This window comes from Lagenorhynchus albirostris, chromosome 5 (genome assembly GCF_949774975.1).
Source record: "Lagenorhynchus albirostris chromosome 5, mLagAlb1.1, whole genome shotgun sequence".
Classification (NCBI taxonomy): Eukaryota; Metazoa; Chordata; class Mammalia; order Artiodactyla; family Delphinidae; genus Lagenorhynchus; species Lagenorhynchus albirostris.
The window spans coordinates 71,301,765-71,314,645 of record NC_083099.1 but is presented as its reverse complement, the minus strand read 5'-3'; the positions used below and the strand labels follow the sequence as shown (position 1 = coordinate 71,314,645).

General features: G+C 46.2%; 1 long non-coding RNA gene across 3 annotated transcripts; it reads left to right on the top strand.

The window, feature by feature from the left end:
• Positions 1–384: 384 nt before the first annotated feature.
• On the top strand, positions 385–12,477 carry LOC132521089 (uncharacterized). Of its 3 annotated transcripts, XR_009540723.1 has the most exons (4): positions 385–457; positions 9,593–9,654; positions 10,788–11,091; positions 12,089–12,477. It is a non-coding gene; the product is annotated as an uncharacterized LOC132521089 (long non-coding RNA). The 3 variants fall into 3 exon arrangements; XR_009540722.1 differs by lacking the exon at positions 385–457 and having other exon boundaries at positions 7,267–9,654; positions 10,942–11,091; XR_009540721.1 differs by lacking the exon at positions 385–457 and having other exon boundaries at positions 7,267–9,654.
• The last annotated feature ends 404 nt before the right edge of the window (positions 12,478–12,881 follow it).

Sequence of the window (12,881 nt, the reverse complement as noted above, 5' to 3'; positions counted from 1 at the left end):
TAAGGGACTTTTGAACACACTCTCATTGAGTGGAGAGGGCTGCATCCCGTCCTTGCAATCAGGATAGTGCACAGACCCTAGTCCTTCTGCTTCTACATCCTCTACAAGCCCAGAGCCCAGGGATCCTACTAGGACATGGCCGCAGCCAGCTATCCATCCACACACGTGTCCAGGGCCACTTGTGTGGGAACCCGTTCTCATCACGTCTGCCTCCGGAGACTTCAGATGACACCTCCCCACTCTCCCTTCCCCTGCTCCAGCCCCTCTCCGGTCGTGCAGGAGCCAAAGGGGATTTGTGCAAACAGGCACAGGCCCAAGCCCAACCCAGGCCTGAGGAACTTGACCTGAAGCAAGAGGATAACCCAGGACAACACACTCAGCTCCCCGGACGAGGAGGGGTGGCCCGGCAGCCGGAAAGAAAACTCCTGGACTTTTTATTGAATCCATAAAACAAAAGGTGAAGGGGTTCTGGGGAGGGGAGGAACGTCCGATGATTTATGGCGCTGGTGTGCAGAGGAGAGCAGGGAACTCTGTCCAGCTCGGCGGGCGGCGTGTGATTCATTTCCCCCGGGGCCGCGGGGCCGGGCGGGCGGGCGCAGGCAGCCTGGGGCAGCCGCACACCCCGCGCTCGTTTATTTACGGTGGTTTATCAGCGGCTGAGCGCGGCGATAAAGTTTATGAAAAGAGGCGGCGGCTCCGGCCGGCGGCCCGGCCCGCGCTCCTTTCCCACACTGATTAGGATCGAGCAGGGCTTTGGAAGCTGTAGTTAAGGATCTCGGGTGCCCGGAGCCGCGTCTCCCCCTTCCTGCCCCGCCCGCCCGCCGGCTGCCCGGCTGCTGCCCCGCGTGGGAGCCGAGGTCAGGGTTGCGGCCGCGGCCCGGCCCGGGCGGGGGAGGGGAGAACCGCCCTGCGCGGGAGGAGGAAAGGGAGCGCCCTGGCCAGGGATGCTGGCAAGGAAGAGAAAAATACCATTCAAATAAAAATGCGCAATCCCCGTGTTAAGAGGTAGAAGAGGGATGATGGGGATTTTTCTCCCCTGGAAGTGTGGTGTATTCTCATCCCCTGCACTTACTTTTTGAGATCCTTCTCCATCATTTCACCTACGTTGTTTTGTCTTTGCATTTGGACTTCAACTTTTCTTTTCCTTTTCATGAGCATATTTTGTTCGTCCCTTCAAGATAGTTGTTGAACACCTACTTTGCCGGACACCTCTAAGCATGGGGGTTTTGGCGTGGGGGGAGATTCAAATATGAAGAGGGCGGTCCTATCCCTCAAAGTTCTCATGTCCACAGGGACAGACAGTCCAGTAAAGTGTAACAGCAGCCCTGGGACTATACGTAGCAGACACTGAGGCCGGCAGGAAGGCAGGTGCCGCTCTAACGCCTTGGCGGCATTAACTTGTTTACCGGGTCAGAGCGACTTTAGGAGGGAGCTGCCATTATTATGCTATTTTACATAAGGTAAAACTATGGCCCAGAGAGGGCCAGTGGCTTGCTTAAGATGACTCAGAAGCCGGAATTTGAACCCAGGCAGAAAGGCCCCGGAGCCTGGGCACCTAACCTCGAAATCTCCCTGACGCTCTAGAATACATAGGGTGCAACGAGAGTGCAGCAGCCTGATGGCCTATCCTTCCTGGGAAAGACGGTGGACAGTGGACTGTCTGCAGGTGGGGCGGGCATCATGAGGGTTGGGCTCAAATAGTAGGTTTTCACAAGACAGGCATGATGGCCAGAGGAAGGCAGTTTTAAACGGAAAGAACTTCTTCTGCCGTCCTGAGTTCTCCAGGCCCAGCTCCTTTCACCTTCCATTTTGTATTTTCTCCAAGGAATGGGAGAGCAGTAGTGCAGAACCTTCATACTGCGTGAAAAGAAGGTCACCTTCCCAGGCCATTTCCTTGATCTGGAAGGCTCTATCTGCAACTGCTGTAATCCTAACAGTTTTCAAGTCTGAACAGTGTCATCCCCTCCTGAAAGCTCTCCTGGCGGCTCATTTTCCTGCCAATGACTGAAAGCAATCCTTCCTCCTCCTGTCTCTCACGCTTGCCTGTATGCAGTAAAGCTCGGGAGTTTGGCCTCCATCTGTCCTTCTTACTAGACTGTGAACTCCTGGAGGGCACTGGGATATTCCTCCCCTTCTCACCTGCTTCTGCCCCAGGCCTGGTTTAATATCCTGCACATACGAGGTGCTTACTAACTGCATTTGGTGAATAAATGAGGGAGAGAGAGAAAGCGTCTGATCTCACAGGTGTCTCATTTACCCCTCGATGGATTTCATAATCAAGCAAGTTAAAAATGGAGATATGTGTCCCCACCAGAGAAGGTCTGGACCAACTCTGCCAAGAGAACACAAAGGCAGAGTCACCCAAACCCCGAGTCCCTTAAAATCCCTCCAGACTGGGAGTAGGATGAGTCCTGGAGCCTGGGCATAGCAGGAAGTCTTGTTGCCCCAGTTATGGGGAAAGGGCTGTGAGGGACCGGAGCCAGGCACTTCATTGCATAATCCGTCTTGATTTCAGTGAGGTTTTCCATGGGGCCAGTGGCATGGTGGCGGACATTTGACTCCAAAGGGTAAGGCATAACTACGGGCACCTGTCAGCACCACTGCTAAGGGGGTCAGGGCTGCCTCTCGTTCTTTGTTGTATTTTTGTTTGTTTAGAACCAGATTTTTAAAAATTTAATTGGAAAAGTACCACATGCACATGATTTAAATTTGAAGTGATTCGAAAGGGTATACAATGAAAATTCTGCCTCCAGCATAGACTCCTCAACTCATCACCTCCCTCCCCAGGGGCAGCCATCGTTAAGAGTTTCTTTTCCCAAGATGCTGTGTGCACATATATACAATATTTTTGTATTTTTTCATGATGACTTAATGAGGTTATTGTGGACATACTCAGTGCACTTGCAGGTGTTGGTGATGTTGTACGGTTGTTGACACCCTGGAAAAGAAGTTTAATGTCCACTGAGCTTGAGAACTGGAGAACTAGTCTTGTCCATTCTGAGTGATGTTGAGTAATAAAAGCTGTGTAGTAGGGCTTCCCTGGTGGCGCAGTGGTTGAGAGTCTGCCTGCCGATGCAGGGGACACGGGTTCGTGCCCCGGTCTGGGAAGATCCCACATGCCGCGGAGTGGCTGGGCCCGTGAGCCATGGCCACTGGGCCTGCGCGTCCGGAGCCTGTGCTCTGCAACGGGAGAGGCCACAACAGTGAGAGGTCCGCGTACCGCAAACAAAACAAAAAACAAACAAACAAAAAAAACTGTGTAGTAGCAAAATGTAGATATCTCAAATACTATACGGAAGAAGATTGATCTGGCCCATGGGTAGTGGAGAAAGGATCCAAAGAGGCATGGTTGGCCACAGGGCAGGAAGTGTTAGGCCATCTCTAGCAAGTACCAGTATGCTGTCAATCAGGGTGGATCCTAAGGAGTATAACTGATGGAAACCAGCAAATTATTTACTAGTAGGTTCTCATTAAAGTATTTACAAATCTCCTGTTATTTGTACTCTGTTATAGACTGGTAGGAGGGAGAGTCACAGAAGTGAATAAGGTAACTTCTAGTTAAATAACGAGGACCAGAATGCACTCATATGACATTAAAATAAAGATGCCCTCCATAGACTGGTTGACAGAACTGGCATCCTTTAATCTAGACAAGAAAAGGACAGAAGGTGACAATTATATAAGTACCTGGTAAAGGAAGCTGAGCGCCCCAGGCCTCACTGCCTGAGTGTGACTTCTTAGTGGCACTCTACCCTAAGGTACCTAGGGCAAGGGATCTCTGGCTCTCTGCACAGCCCAAGAGCCCCAGGGCCTGCTCCTGATGGCTGCCCCTAAGCACGCTGCAGCCAGAGTTCTGGGGAATGAGGAAGAAGGCTCTTTGCTCATCTCCCCTCCGTGTGACATTCCAGTAGCGTGGCCCCAAAGCTCTACCGTCTGCACTCTGTTCCCATAAAACTCCAACAAAATTGTCTTTTCCATTTTCCCTTCTGGTCCTGATGCTCTTGATAAAACTCAGATATAAGTCAAAAACGTGTTTAACCAAGGCGTACTTGGGATGAATTGCTTCCAATGAACAAGACTGTCCTCCAGGGTCAACCCGGGCCCCCTCAGGTCTCCTTTGCCCCAGAACGCCCTCCCTCCCAGGAGCCCCTTGGTCCCTCATGCAGTTGTCAGATGTGCTTGGACACATCAGACTCCAGCTCAGGCGCAAACTAGGACCTAGATTCCCCCTAATAATAACTAGCAAGTGCTTGGTTGTTTTGATGAAAGATTCTGCTGATTGTTCTATAAGGAAGGTCAGATAAGAGGCTGTGGATATAAACGATGGCAGGAAAGATTTTAGAGAGTGAAAAGGGAGGATTTCTTATATCAGGATGATAGGAAGGAAAGTTATTTCAATCTCTCTAGGGAAAAGTCTGCAGTCTTTCTTGAGTTGTTCAGGAAGAGGAGTCCTAGTTCTTTCCTAGCCAAGACCTTTAAAATCGAATAATAGTGGCTTTTCCCCTAATTCAGGTAATGTAATTTCTCCATGTAAATTTTTTTCCATGCATTTTTCTTACGTCTTAAACCTTTAGCACCTGCAGGCAACAAAACTAATGAACAAGTAGTAAACAGATATGAACGGGGAAACTTGAAAACCACCGATCCTGCTGAGTTTGTTGCTTTTTCTAAAGAACATGAGTGCTTGTGGTTTTATACTGCCTGCCCATAATGTAGCCATATTTTCTGCTGTTAAAGTGGTTCCTAGTTCATGGACGGAATGAAACAGACCATTAATCCAGGGTGTTCCTGGAGGAGCCTCATATTTCAGGAGGCATACCACGACTTTTCACCTTTTCATCCTCCACCACTTGAGTACACTTGAGCTTCGCTATTGTCCACCCTTGAGTATTAGTTTCCGTTCCTTCCCCCTGCCCACCTCTCTCCACCTCTGCTGTTTCACATCATGGCCCAGACTGACTCCCCTCCTCTGCCAGGCTAAAGATAACCTCTCCATCTGGGATATCACCCACAGGCTAAATTTATTCTCAGAGGTGAGCTGGGGCTATCCTGTCCAGTGACTCCAGGTAAACATCTAAGCCCTCAAGGCTGTATGTCATTGAAAGAGATGAAAGGAGCTTGGGAAGGGGAAGGGACCCCTGGGGAGAGAGGGGGAGGGGGAGGAAGGAAAGATAAAGAGGGAGATTCATAGGAAGCTGGCAAAGGGACTTCAGAGAAAGGGTGACACACCGTGACACTGTGACTACAGCATAAGCTCAGTTAGTCTGAAGGATTTGACTGCCCCCAGCAAAGATTCCATTTCTGTCGGTTATAATATTACCGTAATACAACCCTCAGAGGGAAAAGCCCAGTGCTAATTAGGGCTCAAGAAGTCAGTGGACTTGATGTACAGAATGGGGTGTTTAGTTTTATGATATGGCTATGGGTTACATGAGAGACTATTAAAAGAACTCCATAAAACGTGGCTTGGAGCAATGGGGTTGCAGCCTCTGCCAGAGGGTCAGCCCTGTTCAGAAGTTGTTTTAGATCAGGGCTGATGTCTAGCTGGTATGGCCGTTCTGGTTCGTATTACTGAGTGGTCAGTAAGAGCCAGACAGTGTTGCTGGAACTGGAGATGCGACAGTTATCTGGAAGTGGTTCCTCTCTGAGAGACTGTCCAGTCCATTGGGGCCAGAACTAGGTAATCAGGGAGACCAGGGGAATCAGGGGTGGCTGAGCTTTGCTTCTGAAGCCCATTCCTGGCCTGAGTGTATCTTAGGTGGGGACCATCCTGGGTGACTCTTGGTGAGAAGCTTCTGTCTGTGGTTCTGCTTTGCCCCCACAGGTTACTAATAGCCTGGTGGGTCCGCTGAGAGCATGGAGTTCCCAAGAGGGGCTCTCATTGTACAGACATAGAGGTGGAGAGAGGCCAAGGACTGCTTGCCATCTCCCTCCTTACACTCTAAAATTGCTTGTAAGCATCAAACATTTTATGATGTATTTCGCTGAATTAACAATTGAACAGAATAATTCTTTAACCTTTCATAAGAGAGAAATATTAGACAATCTGGATAGGAAAAAAAGAAGATAGTAAAAATTATAAATTCACCATCTAGAGACAACAATTTAGCGTTTGTTCATGCAAATTTTTTTTTTTGGATGCACAGGCTCAGAGGCCATGGCTCACGGGCCCAGCCGCTCCACGGCATGTGGGATCTTCCCGGATGGGGGCACGAACCCGTTTCCCCTGCATCGGCAGGCGGACTCTCAACCACTGTACCACCAGGGAAGCCCTCATGCAAACTTTTTTTCTGGATGTATTTCCTATTTCTACAGATGAGGGAGATACACACACACATACATACACATATGTATGTACTTTGGAATCTGCCTTTTTCACTCACTTTCCCAATGAGTGCAATTTTAAAGTAAATCCAATTATTCAAAAATATTTAATTAATGCACACAACTTTGAAGGACTTCCCCCCCAAAATCCAGCAAGAACAAAGAGCTTAATCGTCTTAGGAGTAAATGAGACACTTGCCAGGGATAGCAGATCAAATTTTTCCTGTTTTTACACTAAGACATGGGATGGAAATTTTCATATGATGGTGCCCTGGCTGCCGTTGACTCTCAGTTCCAACTTGGTGTTCTCCTGATGAGGCAACCAATGGGAATGATGGGGGCGGAGCCTGGAGGAGCAAGGGCAGGTGAGGCTCTGTTAGAGACTTGGGGAAGGGAGTCAGGGCAAGGCTTTCTCCCCTTTGAGCCAGTGGATGGAGAGATTGGGGATGAGGCTCTAATTGAGGTGGGTCCTGGGCTACATCAGCACTCATGACCGGCCCCCCTCCCGCCAGGTTGCTGAGGATAAGCTGAACCTGGAGACACAGTGGAACTGAGAGGTTTGCTCCCTCCTGGTGCCATGATTGAGACCGACTCCCTATATGCAACTACTCACAGGACTAATGTCACCTAAGGAATTCACAGAGCTGGCCCTGAGTTTCAAAGAACAGATAGAAAAAAAATAAGTGTGCATCTAAGAGGGATCAGGGGGCACAGAGGGAGAGGAACCCACCAAACAGCTAGAATGTCAGCCTGAGCAGAAGTAACAAGGACCTTCAAACACAGTAGAAAAGGAAAACAAAGACTTCCTGGAACCAAACATATTTTGAATGAAACTCCTAACTGGATGAATTAAATCAGGAGATGGACTTGACAGATCAAATGCAAGAGCATCCTATACCCAGAACAAAAATACAAAGAAAAAAAAAGAAAAAGAAAAAAAAGAGAGAAAAAAAAATACAAAGAGATGGAAATCATGAGGGCAAAATCAGAAACCTGAAGGCTGGACCCAGGAGACCTAAGATGTCAGTAATAGGAATTCTGGGAGGAGGAGAAAAATAAACACATGAAGGAGAGGGAATAATTAGACAAATGACAGATGATTACTTCCCCAAGTGAAAAAGACTCGGGTCTGAGTCTTTGGTTTAAAAAGAACTCATGGGGTCACTAGGACTGAAAGCCACACACCTAAGCCCATCCAGATAAAATTCTTGAACAGCAGGTGTAAAGAGAACCTCTTGCCCCCTTCACTACAAAGAGGAAAACATTAATTACAAAAGAAAAGAAAAGAAAAGAGGTGGGTGTCATGTTTCTCACTTACCATAATGGGAACTTGAAGACATCTACAAAACACTGGAGCAAGCCAAAATACTTCTTGCTGGTCAGGGTAAATAAATAAATAAAAAAAAATATCACCCAGATATCCAGGCAACGGTCTGGGAAAAATACTCTAGAAAGAACCGTAAGCAAATGAAAAAATGAACTGAAGCAGATCACTCAAGACAAGAGAAGGTGAAGAAGAGAGAATCTGGTGGTGGGCAATTGGGCCTCACAATCTCTCTGTCTCCGTCTCTCTGTCTCTTTGTCTCTGTCTTTTCCTCTCTTTCTGAGGCAGTTGCAACAGAGGCCTCTGCTCAACCCAAGGGGAACTTTGGAGCTGGGATTGTTCTGAGTTGGGACGGATCTGGCTTCTTCACCCTAGTAGTTGCATAGAGGGTGCCCCCGGGAAGGGAGCAGACCTGGGGTTTGGCAGCTTCTTTCAGCTTCAGGCAATTCCTGGAGAGAGAGAGACTTAGCTGTGAGCTGTCGGCAGCCAACACTCCTTCAGCTGGGGGCTGGGATGGGCGTAGCCCCCAGCATCCCTCACAAGGCATGCATGGTACCATTTATGTAAAATGGTATGTATCAATGCATACTTATGCTGGGGAATGTTTAATCATCAGCTCTTGGGGAGATGGGGGCTGGTGTGTGTGTAGGGGTTTTCCGATTTGTAGCCTCTGTTGATTCTTATGGTATAAATACTCCTATCATGGCTGATCTCACACTACCAATGTGATGGGACTGCAGAGGGACCTGGGACCAGACCCAGCAGTTGCCCAGGAGGTTCAGGGAAGGGGAGGGGAGGACAGAAGGAGCAGCAGTCACAGCATCTTATACGGTGGGAGTGCTCTGATACTGGGAGTTTTTCTCTGTTTGCTTCATTTTTTCTTTTTGGTCACCTTTCTAACCCTTGTCCCTACAGTCCACTTCGGTAGGTTGGTATTCTTTCCAGGCAGTATTCTAGAAGAAATCTCAAGCCCTGGTTCTCACCAAGGCCCACGTGACCATCAAAACTCAAGGCTGCTTCTTGGTGGGCGGTGCTGGGGATGGAGTTGAGAGGGTGTGGAGGGGTTGGCAGACCTCCTCTGAAAGGGGCCTGTGGTACATATTTTTGGCTTTGTGGGACCTATGGTCTCTGTTGCAACAATGAATCCCCCGCAGGACATAGTTTGCTGACTCTTGCTGTACATGATACCATTGTGTCATAAACCTCACTGAAGTGTTAATTATGGCTATTTCAAAGGCCCCAGAGGAAAGAGCCCCTTCACTCTAAACCAACCAACGAGTTCAGACCAACCAACGAAGAGGATGGATTTAGGCCTTGGGGGAGGTTTTGTGGTTTAGCCGCCTTCTCCAGGAATGTGTTTTAACTTCTTTTCTCCAGGGTTAAATAAAATGAGGAAAAGAGAATGCCTGGGTTAAAAAACAAAAAATAAACTGACAAACAAAAAAATCCCAAACCCCTCAAAAACCAAAAACCCAATTCTACTCACAAACTCTTTATTTATTAGGATCCTGTTAATTTTGGATTTGGAAAAATAGACCTGGGAAGGAGGCAGGTCCTCCCCACAGCACTAGCTCTGAAGGAAGGTACCGTAGACAGGTCAACAGAGTAAACCAAGCCCGGCAGCCAGAGCCTTCATAGGGCTAAGACATCTTCCTCAACTTTCTAGCATTATTTGAATGTTAATATGAAATCTATGTCTATTTATAGAAGTGAATCATGTAGGACCATTTTTGGGGCAACGCTTGATGAATACCTCTAGCATGTTGGTGTAGATACTAAGCTCCGGTTTTCCAAATATATTTGGGGCAAGTCTCTTTTCCCCCGGCTTCAAGTTTTCTATCTTTGAGTATTTACAATGTCTTGGACAGCCTTGTGAATTTTTGTGACTGTATTAATGCGGATTCTTAAATTTCACCCAAACAATTAAACCCCTCTACTCAAAAGAACTGCCTTTGACTCCTGACCAGTCCTTGCCTTGTAACTCCATGAGGTGGACAGCATGACAGGTGAGTTCTATTTTGGCTTTTGGTTTGTCTGAGAATGTGTGTGTGTGTGTGTGTGTGTGTGTTTATAGTTTGGTGGTGAAAAAGTTCTTTTGTAGTGGAAAGTCCTTGCCTTATCATTACTTTGCTGATTTTCCCCTGGTGACCAGGAAGCTCAGAGCTGAATTTAGGGTCCATAGAATCCCACCCTGGTTCTGTTGCAATGATCTTTCGGTAATTCTCAGTCTTTCTCAGTTCACAGATCTCTATGGGAATTTGATGGAAGCAAAGAGGAATCCCTCAGGAAGCGTTCCTATCTGCCCACAAAACATAGGCAGAGAGTGGATTCTGATCATTCCCTTTGGAACTCTTCCCCTACCATATTTTACATTTTATTTGTGTTACTTTCTGGTGCCCCCAGTGCTGACGCACCCAGGACTTCAAGAAACAGAGGAGGTGCTGACAAGCGTTGGAAGGGTTTCTTTGTTCTCATGCAAAGGGGGGAGAGGTAGTCAACGCCTTCTACCCCAAGAGTATTTCTCCAGGAACGTTATCACAACTTAGTCCTGTAGTACAGGGGGAAAGCACCGGACTAAATTAAAGCCCTGGTTTTATCACTAGCTAGCTCTGAACTTAAACAGATCCTTTCACTTCAGGGAGCCTCCATTTCCTTAACTGTAAACTGAGAGCCCTACCCAGGCCAGTGGGAGATTAAGGGAAAGACTCTCTGTTGGAAGAGCTGGCTACTCTGTAAAGTGTGGTGCAGATGACTGGTTCCTTGGGGTCCTCCCTAACCAGCACTCAGTTAAACCAGGACCAAGGGGTGGGACACGCAGAGGCCATCACCTTGCCTGGTACAGCGATGGCCACTGACTGATGACCCAGCAGTCTTGGGCCTCCATTTGTTCCTTCCCGATCCAGGAAAAAGATGAACATTTAAGGAGGCTCTAACATGACTGAAATGAGCAGGCGGAAACTGATAGACCAGTGAGGGCCTGGGCCCTGTCTCTGGGATGCCCAGGAGAAATGCCAGTCTCTCCCACAGATCACCCCTCCCCCTCCTCCACACTTGCACAGTTACGCCTCCTTGCAGCTCCAATGCAAGAACGAGTCCTACCACAGCCCCTTCCCTGACTGTGTTCTTTTTTCTTCTTCAGGCCACAGGATTCTTGTCCATCAGATTCCAGTAGCATTTACTGCTTGTTCTGTTTATCTGTTACTAAAGCTGAATTCAGTAGTCTACTGAGTACTTACCATGTAGAAGGCTTTGCTCTGATCAGAATCCCGTATTGCTTCATTCATCATTTTCAGATTGTTCATCTCTATATGTGTTGTACCCCTTACGGAATGGGATCACTTGTGATACATGCATCCTCCAACCATCCAGCACATTGGAGTTGACAGCTAAATGTCCATGCTTAGGTCAACTCCCCCTGGCTACAGCTCTGGTATAACATAGTGGTGAGTCAAACACATAACTATAAAAGTTATACATACCCAGTCTAAAGAGTTTGGGAATATATAAAATATAAATTTACTTAGAATCCTACCATCCAGTGATAACTTCTATTAATATTTTAGTACATTTTATTTTAACCTTCTTTTATCTATGTATTTATCAAATAAGGAACCATCTATGTGCAAAGTTTTACGCTTCACATTTTCCCACGCCATTACAAATTTTGAAAACGTAATGCTGTATAAGATTCCATTATACTGATGAGCCGTCTAATTTATCAATTTCCTTATTAGACACGTAGGCTGCCGTCAAGTTTTCCACTATTACAAAACTTATTGTAATGAGAACTTTTTGTACATATGTCTACATGTCTTCATGCCTACATCTCTGATTATTTCCCTTCAATGTGTTCATGGAATTTAAATTACTATTCAAAGGGTACAGAACTTCTAGTTATTGGTTTGTATTACCAGATTGTTGTCAGAAAGGATTATCCTTTCTATCCCATCAGCAGAGAAGAATGCCTGGTTTATTGTTCCTACACTAACATTAATTATCTTTTTCAACATTTACAAATTTGATTAGCGCAGATGAGTTTCAGTTTTGCCTTTCCATATTTCTTTGATCATTAGTGAGCTTAAACATTTTAATATATTTATGAGAAACATTATTTCTTCTCTGAATTATCTGTTGATGTTTTTGACCATTTAAAAAAATGAAGTGTTAGTTTTTTTTCCTATTGGTGTGCTACGGATGCATTACTGAAGGTTTTAAAAACCATTTTAAAGTCAACTGAATATTTTTTTATTTTTTTATGCCACATCATCAACGGCCACCTTAGAAGAAAGACCAATTCCAGACACAAAGAGCAGTTCCTTCGGTTATTTTGGGTTATTGAATCATTCCTTCTTTGCATAAAGAATGCACAAGAAAATGTGAGTGCAGTTTTTTCCTCAACACACTTGCTTTCCATTAGGTGGATCTTTTGTACTGAAACAGATTTACAGACCCACCAAACCAGAGGATGCCGCTGGCAGAAAGATGAGCCTGGTCTGGTGTTAATGCAAGAAGATCCCTGTGGTACAGACGCAAGATGTTGGACCATACGGAGAATTTTCTACCTCTGCCTTCTTTCCTTCCTTGTTCCTTTCTTTTTACTTTTTTGTAATTGTAAGGTGTCAGGAATGGCTTGACTCATTAGACGATACATATTTTTCAGAAAGTCTCCATTTTTTACATTTCCCTCAGGTAATATAAATTCCTGAAAGCATTGAAAAAATAAAGACATTTTTTGAAATCCATTCATAAGATGCGCAAGAGGAATTCATCACAGAAACTTCAATCAATCTTAAAAAAAAACCAAAAAAACAGGCTTCAACAACTCCCTTGAGATAGGTGTTAGTATTATCTTGATTACAGAAGAGGCTTAGAGAAATTAAGCAATTTGCTCAAGGTCAACAGCCAGGAGAGCAATGACACCAAAACTTGGACCCAGTTCTGCTGATGCCAAAGTACCAGTTCCAGTCTATACTACTCCGCTAAGCTAGTTCGTTATAGTTCTTAATTACATGTGATCAGAAAGCTCTAGTTACAGCCTTTATACGTGATCAGAAAGCTTGTATCAGATCTATGAGGCAGGTGCTGTAGGAAACTGGGCACAGTGTTGGGACATCTGACGAAGTATTGGACCATGGGTCCAGGAGAGTCAGCAAATTCGTGAAGGAGAGAGAATCTTTAATGGGGGTCAGAGTGACCATCTTTCTGGCAAAAGGGCAAAAGGGCAAAAGGGAAA